Here is a 25,634-nt window from a genome sequence, read left to right on the forward strand (position 1 = left end):
TGAGCTATAATGCCTCCCAGCCTGCACTTTCAGGCCCTGTGATGGGTAATGTGTTTACAGGCTGGTCTCATTTTTCTTTTTATAATAGGAGATGGGTAGCTTACTGCTACTTGGAGGCAACCTCAGGAAACATGATTTTCAAGGCGGTGGTTTTAAAAATGTGATTATTGGGAATAATAACTCCAGAGACAAAGATTTAATGGGATTACTTCCAATTTATTCAGTACATTGCCAGGTTATTGAAGTTCTGGTTTTAGACCAATGCATTCAGAGTCCACACTGTTCCCTGATAAATTGTATATTTAGGTTCCCACTGCCATATATAGGCATTAGGTTTGCCTCTGAGGGGTATCACCTCCCAGAACAGTTATTATGGCCAGATCCTTGACACCTGTACTCCTTGCTTAATTCCCACTGCTATTTCTTTAAAATTAAGATATGGAAAAAATATATTACTAAAAGGAATAAATCCCATCTCTATCAGCATTGCAGTGTTTCTCAGTGCAGTCTTATTTTGTATGCATCATTTAATTTCCTCCAAAGCCTTGGGAAATGTGAGTTATTATCATCTTATTATTGTTGTTGATAAATAGTGGCTACTATTTATTTGGCACTAACTGCATCAGGAGCTGTGCTAAACACCTTGCAGTTGCTCCTAACAATTCCCTTAGGAAGCTAGAATTAATATTATGCCCATTTTACAGATAATGAAAACGTGCCTTAAATGACACATCCCAGTTTACACAGCTAGCACATAAGCAGAATTGGAATTCAAGCACTATTTAATCTGCTTTCACTACAGAGCCTGAGCTTTGAATCTCTGTGTTCATGTTGCCATGCTCTTTTTTAGGCAGAACGTCTAGTGATGCTGAAAGTTTAAACAAGTTGCCTTAGGATATACTGTTAGTTCCTAATGCCTGCCAGGCGCAACCCCAAACATTTTCCATTGTACCATGCTATCCACAGAGCTGCTGCTAGCTTAAATGGTGCTCTGAAAATTAGACAAAGGAGCCCCACCTCCCAGCCCAGAGGAGAACTGTTTTGTTTTTTTTTTTTGAGAAAGCACACTGTGACCTATACCAGGTTCACAAGGATGGGTGGGTGGAGGAAGGGTACAGATTTCCACCCCTACTCATCCTCCTGTCTCAAGCACCTTTGTGCAGGACACCATACCCAGAGCTATTACCAGTGGCCCTAGTAGTCCTCATTGAAACTAATAGCTTCGCATTCTGAAATAATGTTAAGGGAAATATTCAAATGAATTTTATTATAACTATGTGCTCTTAGGAGCTGTAAGGAAGTGAAATTTGTACTCCACTAATTACATTTCTAATAATGCTCACATTTTCCCTTCACTGCCAACAAAAATGTTTAACGAGATATAATCTGACAGCACTCCTGCTAAAACTCCCCTGAAGCCAAAATGTGTCACTACTCAAAATGACCCTCATCTTCTCAGGCCCTTGAAGAAGAGTTGAGGATCATTTATGAAGTGGGTTTTAACCACAGGATGATACATTGTGCTGCTGTTATTGAGCTCAGGGATCATTTCTTTGTATTCATTTCAACTTACCATATCCTTTTTCAAAATCGATTACTTTTAATTATATAGCTACCATGGGCATAAAGCTAATGTCCTCTAACTTGGATATGCTTTCCACCAAAGTACTGACAAAGTAATAGATTTAATGTGCACCTGACTATAATAAGCAAAAAAAAAAAAAAAAAAAGGCAAAAACACTCATGAGTGTATAATGGAGACACTGATTCATGAAAGAGTTTGTGTGTGTGCGTGTGTGTTAATATGTCTGTGGATGGGGATGTTGTGGTTTGAGAAGCTCAGGGATTTTTAGCAAGGAAGAAGTCTCATCAAACTTAAAAATGTTCACGACAGCACACAGCTGATCGATTTGTAAGAGCATGGGCTAGGGAGTGGTTCTCAAACTTGGGTAGGTGGCAAAATCAGCTGGGGAACTATGTTAACACTGTGAAGGCCAAGTCTTCTCCTTCCTTTAATGAACTTGAGCCTCTGTGTCCTGTACTGACTCTTCACTTGATTCTGACGCACACCTGTCATAACAACAGCAGGTCTGTGGGGACGGATTCCCAAACTTGGCTGCATGAGAAACTGGAGGCTCACTCATAGAGATTCTTCTTTTATTAAGATGAAGAGCAGCTTGGGCATGGGGAGGGTTGAAAGATTCCCCAGGCAGTTCTAGTATCAGCAAAGTTGGAGAATCACTTGCCTAAAGCCTTGCTACCCAACGTGTGCATGGTTCAAAAGCCCGCAGTGGCAGCAGCATCCAGAGTGTGTTAGAAATGCAGAGTCTCTGACCTCACCTACAAAGACGGACTCAGTAGCTGCCATTTACCAAGGTGCTTAGATGACTGTTGATGAACATTGCCTTTTGAGATACTGCGCTAGCGAGTCAGGCAGAGCTGGGGTCTTAGCCATTTGTTATTAACAAGGTGACTGGGAAACCTCTCCGAGCTCCAGCCTCCTGGCCTATAAAATGGGCATAATGATAAATAACTCTGTCAACATTGCAGGCTTACTGAAGAGATTCTTGAAGGGTAATGATGGACTCAGCTTAATTTCTAGAACAGCAAAATGGACTCAGGAAACATACAATCAGAGTTGCTGTGAACTTTCTGAGCACCAGTGGGTAGAAGGCAAACAAAGCAAAACACTGTCCGTGCTGCCATCACGGGCATTCCTATTCTTGGATCCCTGTGAAGGTTCTTTGTAGGTGTGCACATGAGGTGGTTTTCATTAACTCAAAAGAATAAATGCTTTCCAGATGCAAGTGTTGTCTTCTACAAGAAAAAAAATAATAAATTGTAGGAAAGCAGTCCTTAATCACAGTGTCCTTCAAGCTACCTTGGACACCCTGCATTGTTGTGCATGTGTGACCAACTAAACCATGGTGCCACCTATTCAATACTGTGTTATCTTTAATTTTCCCTTTCAGTCATAATCTGTTATTTCCCTCCTCCTTGGCCAAGAGCTAGTTTCTTTATAGAAACACGTCTATAGGCTTCCTTTTATTTTCTCTTCGAGCCACTCACTTCTATAATTATCTTTGTTTTCTTAATTTCCCTAACTTCCACCACACAAAATATTTTCTCATTGTTCCAGATCCGCTCCCTGAGCTAAGACATGGAATAGGACTTGTTCAGTAAAGTTTATGTCTGATTGAAAGGGTATGACAGTACTGTCTTTGTAGCATAATCGTTTTCACATTAAGACGGAAGTAGAAATGTCTAATGGGGTACTGCGGAAGAAATACCCTCAACTAATCTTTCTAAGCAGGACGACAGTGAGTAATGATTACAGTTAATTAAGTTAGGCAACCTCCATTTCCATTCACTTAGCAGCACTGCTAATTATATACTCATTCTACAAGGTTTCTTTGGTTCTTCTGTAATTTGGATGCAGTACTCTTTGTAGGCAAGGGGATATGGTACGATTAATGAGCTTTTCCCCACCAACACCTCCTGTTCTCGTCAAATGAAATTTCCACATCTGGAAATTGAGAGTAGAAAAGGGAGCATGGGGAAAAAAGATCACTCACACTGTAACTTACTTCCATCATAGCACATGGTTGTAATTGCAAAACATGTTCTAGTAAAGAAAACAGTAGGACTTAATTTCCTTGGAAGCCCTGGGAAACGGTGGCTTGTTTAGAAATAAGGTAAGGACAGACCTCGGCTATTTAAAATATAAGTGGCAATTACAATGACCCTTTATGTTGTCTGCTTTTGTTCACTTTAAACAAACGCGTATTGGGAGTTTACCATTTGCCGGGCCTTGAGTCAGGCCCTGAGTCTACAAGGTAGAATAGAAACAGCCCTAACTATTTTTCTGAGTCTCTTTATGTGGACTTCAAACATTTTAACAACTTCCTCTTTAAAGAAAACTGAGAGAAATGCAGCTTTTCCTGGGTATATTGTTAATGAAGCACTTGAAAAAAATTAGTTTATGTGCTTTGATCAGATGGGGATTGACGTACTTAAGAGTTTTATTTTTAATCTGAAAATCCACTTCAATCTTATGCTCTGGGTAAACAGTCATTACACAAGGCTGACACCGTTGTATACTTGCAAGAAGCAGAATTGAAGGTTTAACTTCAAATATAATCTCAAGTAAGTTACTCATATTATTTCTTGTATTTAAAAAAGCAGAGTTTAGAGGGGTGGATCTTTGCCTAGGTCGTCAGGCATCTATCTCCCTCTGGAGCTTTAGGAATGAACTTCTGCATCGTGGCTTGTATTTGGTGTAAATCTGTTGCAGATTGGAGAACTGATTTTTTAAAGTCTGTCTGGAGGGAGGTATTTGGATGTTGAGCGCTTCTATTTTGACATTTTCATAGGAAGTTCGAATGTGTTTTTAGCACCACTGGACACTGCTGGACTTGCGTTCTCCCCCAGCCCAGCGTCTCACAGGTGCACAACTTCATAGGTCCAGGCTCTCCTTTCTGTGCCCTCCTTTCTGCTCTCTTTCATAATGTGTTTGCATAAATGAGTGCGCTGCCGAGTTCACATGAAGGCTAGACAAAAATACAGGTGTCCTCATAATCATCAGCTCCTTTAATTCTGCTCTCTGGTTTCTGCTTCAGTCTCCAAGAAAGCCTATATAAGGCAGCCGGCACACTTATTACTACAGAAACGGAGGTTACTGATTAGAAGGGAACGTAATCAGGTAGATTGAGCCTGTGAGGGAAGAAACCATTGCTGTGAGAGGGGAGTGTTTGCAAAACGCTCCCTGTGAATCCCTAAAGATCAACTCACTCTGCACGGCAACCAGAGTGGAAGAAACAGGTGCAAAAAGATTGTGCGTTTGTCTGCTTTTGTGAAGCTGGGCAGAGATTATGTACCGGCTTTATCTGTGCTTGGCTATGACTCTACCTCCAGGTTTCTCAGACCCCATAGAATGTGTAAGAGAAAAGTACCAACAGGGAAATCAGCAAAAAGCTTTCCTATGAAGGTGTAGCCAGCCACCGCAGAATTTGAAATGTCTGAGGTCTCATCTGGTGAGTAAAAGCTGCAGATAAATGCCACAGCCATTCAGAAGAATGATAAATGCCACAAGCATTCGGAAGCAGGCGTCCCCAGAGGTGACTTCTTGGGTCAGTTTGCAGCCTCTAGGGTAAATTTGGATCCCTCCTCTTCCCTATGGCTTTCTCTAAAAGTTAAATTAGGACTTTTGTTGTGAGAAAAGGAGGGGAAGGGGTTTGACATCAGCAACCTATAGGATAATGAAAAGCGCTGAAATAACAAGGGGCCCAGACTCTACTTCTGGGGTTATGGCTTTTGTGAGCCTGGTCTTTAGAGGAATCTAAAATTATTTCTGATATGAAATGACAAGGAAAAAAAAAACTTAATGACCCAGACCTTAACCAATAAACAATAATATTTCTACTTCAAATCCAGTTTCTCGGGACCTAGGCTAAATCCATGAACTCAATAGAAAACTAATGTGAAGAATTTATGTCTTAACAATAGAAACACCTATGTGAGATATATATATATATATATATAATATATATATGTATTTATGTATCTATATATAGTTTCTTTATATATATATATAGTTTTAAGAAATTTCTTTTGTCAAAGAAAAGGAAAATAATATGGATTGTTGTGAAGAGTAATTGAGACATGATCAGATACTCACAGCTTATTAGGAAGTAAACTGGGCTGCCAGTGGTAAACAATGATTCCAGGCTGCCTACTTACCTGAAATATTTAAGAATGATTTTAAAGGTTCAACATTTACTGAGAAATGCTAGCTCTTAAGTAAAGTAAAAAGGAGTTATGAATAGTCATGTTAACCTGTGGGTTTTTTTTTTTTAATTTTAAGAGATCCTAAAATTCCGAATCAGGAAAGATTTGTTATCGGTATATACGAACTGTATATTACAAGTACGTTAATTCCTAAATTAGGGCAATTTTGTTAATATTCCTATCTCTGCTGACAAGTTTTTCTGTCATAAGGAAGATGTCTAGTTTTGGGTCAGGGCAGAGCTAAAGAAGTAGGATTTTAAAAGCTTTTTTAAAATTATGAATATATATGAGGTAAAGAGTCCAAAGTTAAAAAGTATATTTTGATCCCACGCTGTCCCATAACTTGATCTGTAAGGAAAGCTACCCACTTTTGCAAGACTTCTCTCTCATTTGCTCTGAACTAAGTGGTTGCCATTTCTCACTTAAAGATTGCCTTTTACTAATCTCTTTCTAAAGATTTTTTTATTATTTTTTCTATTTGTGTTTTATTCATCAGACAGATTGTCCTGGAAGTACAGAGGCCAGTTAATGGTTTATGAATTCAAGCTGAGCCGAATATAGCTCAGCTCTGTCTTGCCTGACATTTCATCAAAAGCTGTGTTGATTTGCAATGTTTACCGACCTATTTATTGAACCCTCACAGCTTGAACTATGCCACCAAGCTTGCTGACACTGCTGAGATTATCTTTAAATGCATGTACAAACTAAGGAGGAAATAGAGAAACAGAAAAATAAGTTAAAAACAATCCTTGACCTATTTAATAAATTATGCTTACATAGTCCTGGATTTATTTATTTGTTTCCTTCAAATCCCCATGACATAATTTTTCTCCTTTGATCTTCGGAAAAACTCCGGAAGAAGGTAGAGGGGCACAGTGGCTCTCCCTGTGTTGTGAGAGAGAGCCTGTTAAAATATGGCTTGCTGGGCCTCACCGCCAGAGTTTCTGATCCAGTCCTTCTGAGGTGTGGCCCAAGAATTTGCATTTCTAAAAGGTTTCTTGGGACATGCTGATGCTGCTGGTGTGGGAACCATACTTTGAGAAGCACTGGCAAGATGAGAGGATTCTCATTTATGAATCAGACTTGCCAAGATTTAGGTAGAATAAGACTTTGGCTCCTGAGGATTCATCTAGTTGGAGGACATTCTAGGCAGAGGGGGTAGACTCAGAGGAAATTGGGAGAATGGTGAATCGCCAAGGATGGCTAGGTTATTTCAGTTTGGTGGGAGATTAAAGGGCAAAGAAAATATTCTGCTCTCTGAAAGTTTACATTTTTGATAAAAGGATAAAAAACTTAGGAAAGTAAACAATGCATTGCATACGGAAGAAGCTCAAGAAATAGTAAATGGCTTGAGATCTAGGTGTCAGATGAATTGTTGGGGGTTCAATAAATGTCTTGTCGAATGAATGGGGAAAAAAGAATTTGGCTGATATTCATTATTAGAAAGAGAATGCTTATTTTCTGCCCCTTAGCCCAGTTACCTGGGTACTCTTTACACACTGTTTAGAGAAGTTTCCCACTGCACAAGAAAATAAACACACATCCAGCAGAAAATTGAGGCATTTGTTCAATTAATGATTAGCACATTGAAATATCAGATACCTATTTGGGAAATTATTGTTCCACAGAAATTAGCAATAATATTACAAAGTAAACAATTGGTCAGCAGTTCTCAAATATGTAAATAATCCGTTTTTAATTACTCTTTTGATTCTTATTCCCCAAGCTACTTTCCCTAAGTAAGTAAAAAGTCTGTGATACTTTTAACAAAATGAACATGACCCATGTTTTCTAAGCACTTGAGTCTATACATCAAATCTCCCCTTTTGGATCAGTATAAATAGAATGTTTTCCAACTCACTTTACTGAAGCCACAGTTTGCAAACTTAAACCCTGACAAGCTTGGGTGTTTTATTTAATTATAATCTCTAAGAAAAAAATTAAAACACATCTTTTAAGATGCTAATAACTGAATTGAAGCATTCAAAAAATTGTCATCTTTACTGCTTTTTTTTTTTTTTAAGTTACGTGCTCATTCGTTACGGTCCATTTCTTGCAGTAAAATTTAAGCTTTGATATGTTCTAATCGGGTACAACATTTAGATTCAGTGTATAATATGGATAATTGACTTTTACTGGAATTTAGATGTTCGTAACTTAGAGTTGGGAGCACGAGGCCTTTAAGGAAGTAGAGATGTTATTACACTCATTCTCTCAAATTTTGTTGATAACTTACATCAAGAAAATAGATACCGTCATTTATTTCAGTTTTACGGTGTTCTTTCTGTCTAGTCTTGCCTGTCACATGTTACCTGTATAGGCTTCAGAAATCATCAGAGCTATGATGGCATTTTCATGCTATTTTAATTCCCATACTACTCCAAGTTGATGAAAGAGGGTGATGCTTAAAAGGCAATGTGCCATACTTCTAATGTTCAAATAATAAAGCAAGAGATTTATTGTGGACTGGCTCACTTATCAGTTTATTACTTTTCACTTCCCCATTCATGATTAAAGCAACAGATAATTATTAAAATTGATAATATTTATGGCGATAGGTTTTGGTTTTATTATGAAAATAAAGCCATCTTTAATGGCATTTTGGAGTATAAATTTGCAAAAATAAAACAAAACAAAAACACTGACACTCTGCTAGGACCTTCATATCCCTTGGCTTTCATCATGGAATCCTTAGCACTTAATCCTGCCTGAATGTAACAAGCATTCAATAAATTAGCTCTATGAATGAATCCTACAGGCAAACTTGCCCAGGGAAAAAAAAGAAAGGGGTATTTCTATTTCAATTTTTAATGCCGTTTATTTTGGCAAATGAGTAATATCTGTGACATTTTATTCCGAAAGCTAGTAGATCATTAACCGAATGTGAGAACCAAAGGCATTTGGGTTTTTTTGGTTTGTTTTTATTATTAATACTAGATTTCTTTGACAAACTCATTTGAGTCTTTCAGGATACGATCATCTGTTCACCTTTTCAGTTTCCAGGTTTCTCATGGTCAAGCCAAATTCATATCTCTTCAGACACACAGGCACACACACACACACACACACACACACACACCAGTGCACTTTCTTTTAGTTTCAAGTCTCTTCAAAATACAATATGTTAAAGATATTTTTCCTTTTTTTTTTTGAAAGTTAAGAGATTCTCCAAAAAGATTTTTTTAAAGTTAAGAAAATAATGAGTAAGGGGTGCTGACGTCCTCACACAATTATCAGGAGATCTAAGTGAATCTCTCGCTAATAGAAAGGAACGTCAGTGGTGTCTAACAAAGCCCTTTGGAAGGAAAGCAAGGAGGAAAAATCTTGCCATATAATTAAAGATGATGAAATGATCTATCATGGCTAGTTGCCTTCGATTATTTGACTTAAAGATTTTTGATGCAAATCAGTCCAGTGTGAATTAAAAGTATATGTTAAGTATGCCCCTTGCTGTAGAGAGGATCATTTATGCAATATATTAGGTTATTTAACCACCTTTAGAATCATAATTGTTAATCATAAACTAAACCAAATTAAAAACAAAGTATACCACATGTGAAGCCATTCCAATGAATGAAACAATTTCTGTGTGAACTAGCCTGCTGTTCAAATAAACTATAGTTATGCTTCAGATACTGTTTACCAAAATACTGACAGACTCCTGCAAGCACAGTTTTTAAACACTTACCTTGGAGATTTCCAGGACCCTGAAAATATTTCCCTTGGTTTAAAAAACAACCACAAAACAACAATAAAAACAATTCTTCTACTCAAGGCCAAATATAGCACAGATGAAAATATTCTGTAGAGAGGGTTTTGATCATAAATAGCTTTTGTGGTTCAGATATTTCCAATTAGCCCATTCTTTTTTCTTTAAGACTTTTATTTATTTATTCATGAAAGACACACAGAGAGAGAAAGACAGAGAGAGAGAAGCAGCTTCCATGCAGGGAGCCCGACACGGAACTTGATCCCAGGACTCCAGGATCATGCCCTGGGCTGAAGGCAGGCTCTAAACCACTGAGCCACCCAGGGATCCCCACAATTAGCCCATTCTTAAAAGTCTGCAATTTTTTTTCAATTGAGTATGGAATAGAGATTATAAAACATAACAGATACTGGCTTAGATTTTAATGTCTGTGAACCAGTAGGAGGTAGTACATATTGATATATGGCAATGTGATATCAAGGTATTAATGAATGAATGTTCATACTATTGAGCAACCTAAAAATATATACAACACTATAAAAATATATAAAACACAATATACATTTTATAGACTGAACAAAAGGTTTGCTAATGGTATCCCAAAACTCACTGAAGATTTGGGGGGCTTAATTTTCAAATCTTCAAGTAAGGGGGCTGGTTTAGATGATTTATAAGGTCCCTTATGTAGCTCATAACAATAATTCCTTCAAGGAGTGCTCCAGTAGAGGGAAGAAATAAACAAGGTCTTAATGGGGGGGGGGGGGGTGAGAAGAAGACATAGAGTGCTAGAACTGCACTCCATGTTTCCTTGCCCATCCGAGTTCAGTGGAGTTCCTGACTCACCATCTCCAAAGTTCCTGTCTATTACTTGGTTGCCCTGCCCAAGGGCTTACTCCAGCACCATGGGAGCTTGCTCTGCTGCAAACAGGAGTGAGCCAGAAATATTGGGAGAGGGGGGTGATGTCATTAGGAACAAGCTTTAACTACTAGAGGATGGGAGTCCTTGGAAAGGCACCCCAGCCTCCTTCTCCTCTGGAAGGACAGTTTGGAGGCATGTTCCACACCACTTCTCAGAAGGTCACCAATGGAATCGAACCCCTTATCCCCCATTACTGATATGCTCATTAATACCTCCTTTATCATTTCCTCCCTCTTCCTCCTAAATCTTGCTTTCTTTCTCCACCCTCTCAGAGGTACTTTCTGAAATCCAAAAGAAAAGCTACCTGCAACCTAAGTCCTCACCTTGGTGTCTGTCTGGGGAGAATTAAAATTAACACAGAGTGCTAGAGATAGATTATTTCCCATGCTTACAAGTCAGGGCAAGGGCAATAGAGAGGACAGGAGGGAGCATGAGGGAGCTCACACAGGATGACTGTGCTCTGCTTAGTAACTAAGATGGGATGGGAGGTGGAGAAGAAGGAAACAGTTTGTGAACCTGAAAAGCAGTGGGAAGGTTTAGAAGAGTGACTCTAGGAAATGTGCCAGATTGTCACAATACATGAATAAAAGACTCATGGAACAGCAGAGAAAGTAGATGACATCATCCATATCTTTTGATTTCATTGTATTCCCAGTTACCGCTAAGCATGGCAATACACCCCCCTACTTTGTCTCTGCTACTGGTGCTTTTGACCCCATCTACTCCATTCTCCACAGTGCATCCACAGTGATCTTTTACAAATGTAAACCAGGTTGTGTTCATATCTGATTAAAGAGCATTATTGTTCTGATAGATCAATGTCTTTCCTCCTTCTCCTCCTCTGCATTCTCGCTGCACTTCGGCCACACTGACCTGCTGCTGTTGTGTCTGCCTGCGGTGCTTTCCTCACTCAACCTGTAACAGATTTAATTATCACTGTATATACAGTAACAAGCATATTGCCGGCCACATTGCCTTAGCTTAATACCCATTTTTGCTGAATGCATTGATGAGAAGAGAAGAATAGAGGTTAGTTGATGGTGGGCAAATAGTAATTTACTGAGGCTCAATCTCTACATCACTTGATGCGTCAATAGCAAAGGGTACACATTTGGAGAAAGGAGACACTAGGTATAACTCAGTACTCTGGATTGTGTGGAAGATTATATATATGTGGTCTGAGATGTTGTTCTCTGTATGGAATACAGAAGTGGTCAGTTGGAACCCAGGCTAGGCTAGACATCACACAGTGGATAGTGTGACATGGGAGTGAGTGGCTCTAATATTAAAGATGACGAGCTGTTCTAGGTGAGGGGGTTAGAGTTAGTGTCAGAGAAGTTGTAGTTGGTAGTAGGAGTTTTAGTGGGAAGCCCTTTCAAATCAGTAAAGGGGCATATTGTTGTGGATAAGGAGATGGAGAACTGGAGTAAAAGTTAGTGTTGAAATGTGATGTGACACAAGGACAGTCGAGTTGGATTGGTTAATATAATACCCATGATGCAAGAAAGGCTATGCTGAGGGTGGCTCAGCACACCAAATTGGAGAGGACTTCTGAGGGCAGCGTATCAGGTGATCACATACCAAAAATATTTCATTCCAGAGACTTCAGTTTTCTCATTCATTTTATCACTAATCCATGGATTTTCAAAATGTATTTCAGGATTTCACATCTGGTTGACTTTAAAGCTTATATGCAGATGCAGGTTTCTCTTCCTAGCACTGAGTAAGGCAGTTGGTCCTATTCTGTGCTTAAGAGTGAAGCAAGCTTATGTTGGCTCTGCAAGCAGGATGATTAAATAACCAATTACTATTCAGACCATGTTACATTCCTTAAAATTACTCAAGCAAGAGTCTTGAACTTGTCCAACCCGAACACATCTGATATCCTCAGCCAAGTAGGGGATGTAAATTAGGGAGCTTCTGGCTTTACTAGTGTGGAATCAGGCATGCTTTTTTCCCTTAGGACTCCATGACTAATGACCTGAATTGTCTACATTTCCAGAGTAGTCGGGTCTTCACTGGTAAGCTTGTTTCATTTCTGCTTCTGTTGTGTCCCATAATATATGGTGGTATGAAGGATATTTTACATGCAAATTTAAGCAGGTTGAGATAATCTTGTAATTGATTTTTTTTCTCCATATTCTCTTAAGATAAGGTTTCAGACATCCTAGACATGTCTTCAGGATAAAAGCTTCAGATTCTCAGTGTGAGGAAATTATAGAAGTAGGTGATGGTTTTGTAATCAGGACACATGAGAGGAGTCCCATGTTTATTGTATGCCTTTAAATCAATCATTTATCTTCAGAGGACTTCACTCTTTGCATCCAAAAAAGAGTTGATCTTTAATATTTCTACCACATATGTTATATACCTTACACTTACACAGTGTCATATATCAATAATATTTCAACAAAATGGGAGAAAAAATACAAATGAAAAACTGACATAATATTGATCTTTTCCTGACCGTTTTCACTAATTCCAGGGATCAAATGAAATTAAGGGCAAAAAAGTAAAAGGCAATAATAAAGATGAATTATTTTTAATAACAGTGTTTTTAATAGCTATGTCACAAAAATTCAAGGTCCAAGGACCTTTGCAAATTGGCTGGGTGTTTCTCAAATCTAGTAGATCCTCTTTTAAGTCGAGAGCAATATGAATCCTCTCGTTCTGATTTGTGTGCTCTTATGGGTTTAAGATGTGTTTTCTTTATATTCTCAGCATGAAATATTCTGTCTCCTACATAGGCCAGTTCAATCACTCTGATCCTGGTAGGCTCCTTCTTCCTTTCTGGAGTCTTATCTAATCGTTTTGGTTCTAACGTGTTACCATCTTCAAAAATCCATTCTAGTATTGTAGCTACCGCAACACATTCCCTAACTGCTTCAAACCTCACTCTATTCTGAACTTTTATTCTACATTTTTACCCAGTTCTCAACTTAATTACTTCCTAATGATTTCCTGTGAATTCTCTGTTCTGCTAACTTTTTATAAAATTCATGAGAACAGGTGCAATGTTTTAGATTCTTCATGTTTATGATTCATTGTTGACAAAAGAGTAAGCACCAGATAATGTTTTCAACATTATGTGACTAATACTGTGTTCATAAAATGTTTCCTTTGATGGCCATATATTTACCATATTTATCCATAGTTTAGGCACAGTCCACAGAATGAACATCCCTCTACTATAACTCCTTTTGTTCAAGAGATCCCTGCATTACACTTTCATTAGAAGGAAAAATTCTTTTCCTTTGTCTGTGATGGCCAATTGTGTCATTTCTGGCTTTGACCACAGCATAATATATTCTAGGTTTCTGTCACTTAGCTTGAGAAAAATTAACTGTATGTGGAGTGAATGTTTCAGAAGAAAGTAAAGAATTACTTTTCCTTTTCTGTGGATTTGTTATTGTTGGGAATTTCATTAATTTATCCAACAGATGTTTAGCAATAAGCATAAGTGAGAAAAGACATGTTCTCATCGTATAGTCACTGTTAATGCTGATGTGGTGTCTCCCAGCATATCTTCAATGCTCCTGCTAACTGAAAGTGTATGTTGTAGAATGATTGATTCCTGAATATCCAAATGAGGTCCACTGCTTTGTAATAAATATTTACAGTTTTCTTTTTTTTTTAATTTTTATTTATTTATGATAGTCACAGAGAGAGAGAGGCAGAGACTCAGGCAGAGGGAGAAGCAGGCTCCATGCACCGGGAGCCCGACGTGGGATTCGATCCCGGGTCTCCAGGATCGCCCCCTGGGCCAAAGGCAGGCGCCAAACCGCTGTGCCACCCAGGGATCCCTATTTACAGTTTTCTAAGTAGTTGCTGTTAAGATAGAGAGTCTTTAGGAGAACTTTTTACCATTGGCTGATAGGTTTAGCACAATTAAAATCACTGTACCTCCCTGATCTGATCATTCTTCCCTGGAAACTGGAATCTGGGGATGTCAAATTTCTTCCCCTGTATAGTAAGTTATAAAAGCATTAAATACAGACCATATTAATAAAACACAGACTCTGCTTTTTGAGCTACTGTTGCACGTCTATGAAAATACAATATCATTTATGTTTGCGTAATAATTGCTTCTACATTTTATTTTCAACTTGATAAAGTAAACTTGTTAAATATGAGTTAGCAGGTGCTTGTGTTACTTATTTTTCTTCTCTTGTTTCCTATTTATGCCCTTCTGGTATGATTTGGACTTTCATTTTAACAAGCTTACTGTACAGGAGACTTTTATTTTCAAAATAATGAGTACTAGAGACAACTGTAGATAGAAATATAAAATGTGAACCTGCTAAAGGGCTTTAACTTTAGCAACACATTTCTTGAAGTAGTATTTAAATTGTATTTTTGGATTTATTTTGGCATGTATTCCCATTATAGAAGAATAGGGGATTGAGAATATTGGGGGGGGAGTTATTGCATTTTAAAGATTTCTAAAATATATTTCATTTTGAATATGTTTCATAGAATTTTATTCCACTTATAGCATCACCTATTTCTTACCTTTTTAAGGTATAAATTTAAAGAGTAATATATCACTATTGGCAAGTTATTCATCTACCTGTGAGAGTACCTACAGTCAATTCATTTTAAAACATCAAATGTTCTGGGAGAGATAATTTGCTTTTCTCAATATCGTATATAGGCATGATGTTAAAATGCATGATGAACATGTGACAACCAATCTTTAGGGTAAAAAAGTCCATGAATCACTCCGGTAGCATTTGGAATTAAATTCATTAACCAAAATAATACCATGCTTTATCTTTTAAATTTTGCTTCCTTAGCATCTGGTCCTTAGTCTGTCTAATTGCATTATAATGGCTCTGTATTACAACAGATGCTAGATTTTTTTTTTCAGCAATGATAATTTTGTTTCATATTTTAGAATACCTGCTTTGCGATTGTCTGTCCTATTTACTAGAGCCAGGAGGAGAACAAACCTATTTCTTTTTTTTATTTGGAAAGTATTAAAAGCTCATCTTTGTTCAAACATCAAGAACTCTATACTTTTCACATTAAAAACTTCTTTTCCAATTAGTTTGTTGAATACTGCGCTTATGGTTCTGAGATCGAGAGAAATGATTAGCCACCAAACAGCTAACATAAAGAACAGTGCCTAGCATATTTTTTCTTATATATATGCAGTTAATATTACTTTTATTTATTTTTTTAAAGTTTTATTTACTTAATCATGAGAAATACAGAAAGAGAGAGAGAGAGAGAGAGGCACAGGCACCGGCAGAAGGAGAAGCAGGTTCCACGCAGGGAGCCCGATGTGGGACTCGATTCTGGGTCTCCAGGATCATGCCCTGGGCTGAAGGCGGTGTTAAACCGCTGAGCCACCAGGGCTGCCCTGATATTACCTTTAAATGTTGAATAAATTAATATTATATTAAAGCTATACAAAGGGTTATTTTTTATAGCGAATATAATAAAATCGTATGAAGAAGAATCAATTCTTAGGATAATAATGCCAATAACTATAACTCAGATAGACTATGATCAAGTTACACTGTAAGGATCCTTCGTCATATTTTACCAAAATCTTATTTTTATAATCAAAGGGGATAGGCTGATACACTTCCAGTTACGTGGCACATTTGTTATTGTTACTGAAAAAGCCTATTTTCTTCTTCAAGCAATTATCTATTGATGTCTTTAACATTAACAAGCAGTGTAGCATTATGGAATCTCTTTGAAATTTTCTGAATTTAGAAAGAAGTTTTGGTTGGGAAAGTTGGAAACAGACTTGTTTTAATTCTGCTATAGTGGAAATTACTATATGTTATTACACATGTTCTGCGTATTACATCTATTTGGCAAATGTCTGAGATATTTATTTTATATAGTTGCTTTTGTTTTGTTTTGTTTTTAAGATTTTATTTACTTATTCATGAGAGACAGAGAGAGAGAGGCAGGGACACAGGCATAGGAAGAAGCAGGCTCCATGCAGGGAGTCCCATGTGGGACTCGATCCCAAGACCCCAGGTCATGCCCTGAGCCACAGGCAGACGCTTAACCGCTTAGCCACCCAGGCGTCCCTTTATAGTTGCTTTTTGTACTAATAGAGTTGTGTCATTGTTGGAATTGTGTCATTAAAACACATTCAGATAAATGGCATTTGTCATTTTGTTGATCATCTAATTTGATTAAGTTGAACATGATAATAAGTCACGTATAGCTATACCAAGGATTATGCTAAAAATAAAACAGGTGAGAGCTGAAAAGTTAATCATAGATTATTATTGGTTTATATGATATCAGGTACCAGTTTTTGGGAGACAGCCGAATGACAGGCTCATTTTCTCCCCATAAGTATTGGGCAGGCCCCTTAATATAATAAAGAAATAGCCATTAGTCAGGAAACAGAGCATTTTGTTGTTCTCACCTTCATTGTCTAATAGTGGAATATCTTTCAGCGGGTCAGTATTGTTGGTGTCAGATCCTTGTATTTGAAAGGCTGAAATTAGTGATATTTGTCCTCTCCCATCTTCTTGGGTTCTGTGATTAGAGATTGAAGCCGTAACCACAAAAGTGATGTTAAGGATGAGAACATTATCAGCCAGATTATCAACATCTCCATAGTCATCTATTGACTTAGGGCGAAGGAGAGAAAAAATGTAATAAACATAAATCGCTTAGTCACAGATGATTTTCAGTTTTTGTTTTCAAGCTTCTGTCTGGGCAAACAGAAGAATATACATAGCACCATGTATAGCATCCAGTGGCCAACCAAACCAGAAGTCTCAAAATCCTTCGCATGTTGTGATGTGATAATGGCAATGATAAAATCAGCAGCCATGCCTTCAAAACACAATTCAGCCACCATTCAGCAAACTTTGTGGAGCACTTGTATGATGCCAGTAGTTCTGTGCTGTACTAACAACACAACGACAAACAAATCAAAAACTCTGCCCTTGAGGCCGTGCAGTCAAATTGCAAGGTTCTGAATCCGGGGTCCACAGAGCAGGATAGGGGGGAAAACTGCATCCTTATTTTCACTAACCTCTAACTGAAAATTAGCGTTTCTTCCCAATCATGAAGACAGGCTGCACAATACAGTGTTAGCAGTATCTGTGAATTTATCACCAATATTTTTATATCATATCCTAGTTGCTGTAGATGTTTTGAAGGATCATTTGTATTAACCACTAGTTTGAATTTATGTTAATCATTACACCTTTGACTAGTGCATTAATTGCATATAATATTCCTATGTTTAATATTTGGTAACCATATTGCAATATAATTAATTTCCTTTGTCTTTCTATATGATTTTCTTTTTATTTTATGCTTTTAAAAACATTCTGGGAAGTGTTCCATATGCTCCACCAGATGCCAAAAGGATCTATAGCACAAAAATAGTTAAGAACACCATGTCTAGAAAAGATACAGGCAAATACATATAATACCGTGGTGCAGAACAGTAATAGAGGCACGTACCAGATGCTGTGAAATTGGCCATGACCGTCCCAGCCGGGAGGGCTGGAAAGACCGTTTGATTCGGTCTTGAAGCAAGTGTAATCGTTTCACGAGCGGTAACATGTGAGACAGGGCGTGTGGAAAAGATAAAAGTGGGTGCATAGTCACCCCTTAAGAGCATGCAGGGTCAGGGACCAGAGAGTAGCTTAGTGTGACAATGTCCAAAATTTCTTTCTTTACTGTGTCGAGGGCCTCCTGCACTGTTTACATTTGCCAATGTGCAGAATTCTATTTGCCAAGTCGTTTTTATTAATCATTAGGGGGGAGAAACTATGCACTGGCTTTTTCTTTTACCTGACCATATTTTATAAAGAGTAACATTGTAGACAACAGCAGGAAGCATCAAAAAAGGGATCAAAGCTGTGTCAGCTTTTTAAATCTCTCATTATTTCAATCAACATCTACCTGTAAGGGGGGAAAAAAAGATGAATGTTTCGCCTGCCCACTTTATCGGCATGTCTTCAGACAATGATCAGTCACTTTTCTGGCCTGTGGACCATAATTGGCTACCACTAAATCTCAAGAGACTGAACCACATAACTGGAATAATTTTTTAAACACCCACAGAGTTGTTCTTCAGTTATAATCGTCAAAGGAAGCTTTATATGCCATGCTCAGACTTTCTAAATTTGTGCTTTATCTGGCTTTCTGGGAGAAATGTCGAGGTGACTGTCTAGATTATAATGAGGGTCATCCAAAGAGGCAGCTATGATTTCCAGAAACTAAAGAAACCTAGTAGACTGAAAGACACATTAACAGACAAAGGTAGTCTGTTTAAACTGATCCCTTCATCTAGACAATTTTGCTTATGTTCTTCGTTGAATGAGAAAGTTCATTCTTTTGTCTTCTCTTTTTTAAGTTTTCTTTTATTGTGGTGAGAACACTTAATACAAGACCTTCCTCTCACCAAATTGTTAAGTGTACAATATAGTATTGTTAACTGTAGGTACAGTGTTGTACAGCAGATCTCCAGGGCTTATTCTTCTTCCTTATCTGAACGTGTATGCCCATCGATTAGTAACTCCAAATTTCCCTTTCTCCCAGCCCATGGCAGCCACCATTCCTTTCTTTGACTGTGAATTTGACAATTATAGATACCTCATGTAAATGGAATCATATGGTATTTGACTCTTTTTGTGTCTGACTTGTTTCACTTCGCATAATATCATCTGCGTCCATCCATGTTGTGGCAAATGACAGGATTTCTTTCCTTTTTAAGGCTGAATAATATTCCATTATCAGTATATACTACATGTTCTTTATCCATTCATTGATCAGTGGACACTTAGGTTGTTTGGGCCCCTTTTCTCTTGTGCATACTGATGCTATAAACACAGGAGTGTAGATCCCTCTTCAAAATCCTGATTTCAGTTCTTTTTGGATGAATATCCAGAGGTAGGATTGCTGGATCATATGGTATTTTTGTGTTGAATTTTTCAAGGAACCTCTATACTGTTTTCCATGGTGGCTGCCTCATTTTGCATTTCTACCAGCAGTGTACAGGGGTCTTAATTTCTCCACATCCTCACCAATGCTTGCCTTTTTTTTTTAATAATAGCCATCCCAACAAATATGAGAGGATGTCTCATTGTGGTTTTGATATGCATCACCCTAATGATTAGTGATGCTGAGCATATTTTCAGATACCTGTTGGCCATTTGTATGTCTTCTTTGGAGAAATATCTATTGAAGTCCTTTGTGCACTTTTAAATCAGGTTATAAGTCTTTTTGCTGTTGAATTGTAATTGTTCCTTACATATTTTGAAGATTAACTCGGTATAAGATACATGGTTTGCAAATATTTTCTCCCTTTCCATTGAGTTCACTTGTTAAGCAACTCTTCTAATAATTCTCTTTAAGACTCTTATTATTGGCCTTCATTTCTTTTTTTTTAAAAAGATCTTATTTATTTATTCATGAGAGACACAGAGACAGAGACAGAGAGGCAGAGACACAGGCAGAGGGAGAAGCAAGCTCCAAGCAGGGAGCCCAACATGGGACTTGATCCCAGGCCTCCAGGATCACGCCCTGGGCCGAAGGCGGCGCTAAACCACTGAGCCACCTGGGCTGCCCACGGCCTTCATTTCAATCAGATATCTGCAGAGACCTGAATGGACACTGGTTAACCAATCTAAAATTACATTTGAAATTAAATAGTTATCTTTAATTTTCAAAAAATAAGCATAGGGATATTTAAAAAGTGATTGAAGTGGGAAAGTTTAATATTCTAGGGTGAAATAAAACAAATTAAAATATATAACACATTTAACTGTGGTCCAACTGGCCATAATTAGATTCATTTATATTACTGGTAGTACAAATTGGTTATATATCTACTTTATTAAATTTTTAACTGACCAATAAAATTGATAATATAATCATGAATATAATTTTCATTGAGTATGAGCTTTACAATTGAACAAACTTGGGTTTAAATCACTTCTTAAATGTGTAATCCTGTATAAAATTTTAAACTATCTGAGTTTCAGTTTTCTCATCTGTAAAGTTGAACTGAGAAAATAATCAACATCCCTATGTTGACTAATTATACTAAAATGTCTAATTGATATTTTAAAAGTGTTCAAAAACAGTAGTCATTGTACTTATTGTATTTAATGGAAATATAGTATTTTATTGTTATCAAAACAATATATTGTTGATACCATATCCAGCTTGATTTTGCTTCTTTAACAAATCAATCAGCTTGGCCTTCTTCCTTTATTTTCCTATAAACAGTATATTTTTAAAAGATCCTTTTCCCCTATCAATAAAAATGTAATTTTATTGCATTTGGAGGTTAGTTTTATTTAAGGACAAGATTTTTTTAATATTTTATTTTTTTATTCATGAGAGACTCACAGAGAGAGGCAGAGACATAGGCAGAGGGAGAAGCAGGCTCCTTACAGGGAGCCTGATGTGGGATTTGATCCTAGGACCCTGGGATCATGACCCAAGCCAAAGAGAGACACTCAACCCCTGAGTTACCCAGGTGCCCAAGGAAAAATGTTTTTATATTAAAGAGTATACTTTGAAATTTACATGCTCTTAACTTAAATTCATCATTACTTTCTAAAAACCCTGGAATTATGACATGAACACAATAATTACAATTTTTTCTGGATGAGTGAATAAATGATTCTTTAGGAACTTAACTCTCCTCCACTAGAGTTAATGCTTCCTTTAACCTGTTACAAATTCTGATGTTTTGTTCTCATTTCTATTATAAATGCGATTTTGTTATTTTGCATATGAATCCCCATGCATAAATTAATAGTCAATATGGGGTTTTAAATAATGATTACCATAGAATTTATACTTATGAGAGTATCAGTTTCCTTGGTTGGAGTTTATGAATTTCTAAATTTTTAAAAAAATGCTGATTTAAATTTAGTGTCTCAACTCCCCTAAACTATTTTCACATCTCCTGCTGCCTTTCTAATAAACTTTGTTAAATATGTCTTGACAGCAATTGATATTTATTCCTGCACCCTTGACATTTATGATGCTTAAACTTCTTTTTGAAAGCTTTCCCTCTGATGCATTTTGAGTTAATTCCTGCTTGTGCTCTGACGTCCACTCAACTTCCACAAAAGCTTTTAGCCACTTGCTGCCATAAATGAAGAAGTGCCATAGCATGACAGGATAGAGGTTGGAAACATGATTGCACAGAGAATAATAAACCATCTGGAAATCTCTATTTCTCCCCGAATTTCACAGCCACACATAACTAGATATTTTACATTTTTAATGCCTGTCAGCTCCAACAGGATCTGATAACCAACTAAAAGCTCCGTTGGAAGTAAGAAGGGAAAAATATCTGATATAAAACTTGATATTGGGGCACCTGGGTGGCTCAGTGGTTGAACGTCTGCCTTAGGCTCAGGTCCTGATCCTGGGGTCCTGAGATTTAGTCCTGTGTCACGCTCCCCCCCAGGGAGCCTGCTTCTCCCTCTGCCTGTGTCTCTGCCTCTCTCTCTGGGTCTCTCATGAATAAGTAAATAAAATCCTAAAAAAAAAAAAAACAACTTGATATCGCAGGGGGAGCTAAGTGAAGACAGTGCACACATTCACATTGTTGTGAGACTAATAATGGGAAAATAATATGAAGGAAAAAGGTAAGAAGGAACACTTCTGAATATGTTTATAGTTTGGCCTTAGAAAATCACTGGCAAGTAATTCCATAAAGAATAGTTCAAAGAATAAATATTTAATAAGCACTTACTATGTGCGGTTTACTAAGAAATATAAATATCTATATTACAAACTTCCTCCTATTAGAATAGGCATCTTAAAATGTTGCGATTGGAGCTATGGGTAAGACCTTAATTTTCAGCCTCTGTTCATTTTGGTTGGGGGGAGGAGGGAAGAATTTAATCATTTTAATTAAATTGGTTACTTCATTCACTTATATTTAGCTCTGAGGTGCCTGGCTGGCTCAGTGAGTAAAGCGTGTGATTCTTGATCTCCAGTTGTGAGTTCAAGCTCTATGTTGGGCATAGAGCTTCCTTAAAAACAAACAAACAAACAAACAAAAATCCACTATTTAGCCCCAATGACTAAAAGGCCATTCACCTTTGGAGATTGAAAAATGGAGTATGGTCTCTGACTTGAGCGTGTGAACTTCTCTGAGGTAACCACTATTTTAGGTTATGACTGATATTTCCCTAAGCTATGATTTTTTTTTGCCGGCTTTACAAATTCACTTTTCTTGAATTAAGAAGGGCTCAATGCCTATATGTCAAAGTTTTACTCAAATACAAAAGCACTGGGACACCTAGGTGGCTCAGTGGTTGAGCATCTGCCTTTGGCTCATGATACCAGGATCCTGGAATCGAGTCCCACATCAGACTCCCCCCGCCTCAGGGAGCCAGCTTCTCCCTCTGCCTATGTCTCTGCTTCTCTCTCTGTGTCTCTCATGAGTAAATAAAATCTTTAAAAAAATACAAAAATATTATGTTATTACTTAAAAAGATAAATAGTGTATATTTCTGTGCTAAAGTAAAACTTTATTTAAGTTAACTAACTCATTTAGAATTTATACAGTGTGACCAGATTCTAGGAGGAAGTTTACCTGCAAAAGGAGTCTGTTTAAAGAAATCGGTAATTTATTCATGAGTCAAGAAATCATACAAAATCCTAATGGGTACTATCAATTCTTCTTTTGCCCAAAACCATCAATATCCTCTTAAATTACTCTCATTTATATTGTTCCCCTGAGGACCTAATTAATCATGAATTAGGATCACCTAATTTGAATTACCATTCTGTTCTTAGGAAAAAAATAAAGAAATAATGACTGTCTACTTAAGATTTTCATTGTTTTTATTCATCATTCGTTTAAACTTGCCTGCCTTAAAAAAGTTTTACTATGAAATCATGTTTTCTGCAATAGGCTTTTAGTGATTCCCTTCTTTTCTGAGTTTATGTTTTTATATCTGATGACTCAGGAGAAAAAAGGCATAAGTAATGATACTTTTCTAGGAGTCAGTTATGGAAATACATTGAGAGGCTGAAAGTAAAATTTAACTTTAAAAAGAAATTAAGGTCCAGAATTCATAGGAATTCTGGCCACATTTGATAGTATGATGCTAGAAGAGTATCACTGGTAATTAACATTACTGATTTTTTTTTTTATTGTAGGTGAAGTTCTAGCAGATATCATTAGCTACTTACTGAACAGCCTCACGCCTGTGTTCTTTCCGTAAGAACTCTGATTTTGGTCAGATATCTGTCTATATTATTTGGCTGTAGTCTTCAGGGGAGAAAAGACCCTATCCCCTTGTCACAGGAAATTAATCATGCTTCATTTATTCCATTTATGGATTCCTAAGCCCTTTGCCATTTATAGGTTTAAGTATGTAATGGGATGCGATGTGGGTCACTGAAACATGAGGCAACTATTTCGTGCCAAGGAAAAAGATTAACAACAAATATTTGGTTGCGCTTCAATTCAAGATATATATTTGGTCATGCCATTTGAGACAACAAAGATAGACCTCAGAGGTACTCTGCTGTTTAAAATAAGTCAAACTGAGAAAGACAAATATCATGTGGTTTTACTCATATGTGGAATCTCAGAAAAAAATGAATAAACAAACAGAAAGCAGAATCAGACCTATAAATCCAAAGAACAAATTGATAGTTGCCAGAAGGGAGGGAGCGAGGGTTGAGCAAAATGGGTGAAGGGTAGTGGGAGATCCAGGCTTCCAGTTATGGAATGGATAAGCAACGGGAATAAAAGGCACAGCATAAGGAATGTAGTCAATGATATCGTAATGGCAATATCTGGGACAGATGGTAGCTACGCTTGTGGTGAACAGAGCATAATGTATGAACTTGTCAAATCATCATGTTGTATACCTGAAACTAATATAACATTGTGTGTCAACTCAAAAAAACATTACAAAAAGACATATCTTGTTTACTTATATAAATTATATAATTTAAAAGAATACTAATTTATATGTGATTCAATAAGTATTTCCTGAGCTCTTATGAGACAGCTAAACAGAATGGATTCTAGACCTGAACTAGTACATAGTGTATAGTAACACATTTTAGTTGAAGATAAGGCATTCACAGAAATGAATTATTATTATTATTATTATTATTATTATTATTATTATTTCTTCTCTCACTTTAGTCCTAGCATTATTTTGTCTTTAATACTTTCTTTTTTTAAATAAAATATCCATTTCTAAGCAGTCATTTGATGAGAAAACATTTGAGAAGTATTTCATGAAAAAAATTGATGAGAAAAAAGTTTAACTGTACAAGAAGTTAATTAGAACTTTGTCAAATAACACTGTCTTTAATTCCTTGAAGTCTAACACATTATACTCAGTGAAGTGTAAAGCCTGAATTTTAAAGTAGAATACTAAAAGAAAAATGCTAGGCTTTCAGGGTAATATCCATTCTTTGGGGGTTTCTTACATAGAAAAATTTAATAGTACGCTATTGAAACATACTACGTTTCTTTTAAATTATATTAAAAAGACAATTATTTTGGCAAATAAATTTTAAAACCAAGTCAACGAAGTAGTAGTGGGAACATTCTTTTCTTTCCAAAAAAAGATGCCTATTGTGATAAGCAACAAACTTGAACTTAATTAAATATGACATGTGGAACTAGCCTATGAAGTCTTGTGAATCTAGAGCACAGTGGTTATTTTAATGTCTTAGAAAAGTTTAGGAAGTTTGGATTGAATTCAAACTTGAGCTTGAATATGTAAGCTCAACTTTAAATAGTTTGGAATGAATATTGAAAGCCTTTAAAAGTTTAATCAAAGTAGAAAGATTATTTGAGTACCAAAATGATGGAAAAGTAAATTTATACCATATGAAACATCTTCAATTACCTGAATTTGAGCCATTTTAAAAAAGAACAGCTTTACTAAAATAGGAAAAAAATTAGCCCGTACAGTTTGTCCTGCCCTCCAAAAGTAGTGTTCCTGTGAGATCTTCCAAAGCCAAAGTGATGTAAAGCAAAGAGTACCCCCACTTTTACAAAGTATGAGCCACACCACTTCACTTCTACAAGAGACCTTCTCTTAGGGCAGTAAAAGCAAAGTGGTATCATGCAAACTTTTGCAAAGTGAGGGATACCTGTATAACCAAAAATAAGCAAATAAAAAGACAATGAGGTAATACCTTTCTTTTCATGTTTATTACTCCCTTCCTCAATTGAGAAAGGAAAATAGACATTTATTAATTATAATATATCAG

At 36.8% G+C, this 25,634-nt stretch overlaps 1 protein-coding gene across 12 annotated transcripts in view; it reads left to right on the forward strand.

Moving 5' to 3' along the window:
* DMD (dystrophin) overlaps positions 1-25,634 on the forward strand; it is a 2,162,139-nt gene that overhangs the window by 190,092 nt on the left and 1,946,413 nt on the right. Inside the window, exon 1 of one of the 12 annotated variants that reach the window (XM_077887779.1) lies at positions 5,018-5,033. The exons of the other annotated variants lie outside the window; for them this stretch is intronic. The gene's annotated coding sequence lies outside the window, so the exon portion shown is untranslated. Of the gene's footprint in view, positions 1-5,017; positions 5,034-25,634 lie in introns of those variants that run through there. 12 annotated transcript variants of the gene reach the window in all.

The sequence above is a fragment of the Canis aureus genome, chromosome X (assembly GCF_053574225.1).
Source record: "Canis aureus isolate CA01 chromosome X, VMU_Caureus_v.1.0, whole genome shotgun sequence".
Lineage (NCBI taxonomy): Eukaryota > Metazoa > Chordata > Mammalia > Carnivora > Canidae > Canis > Canis aureus.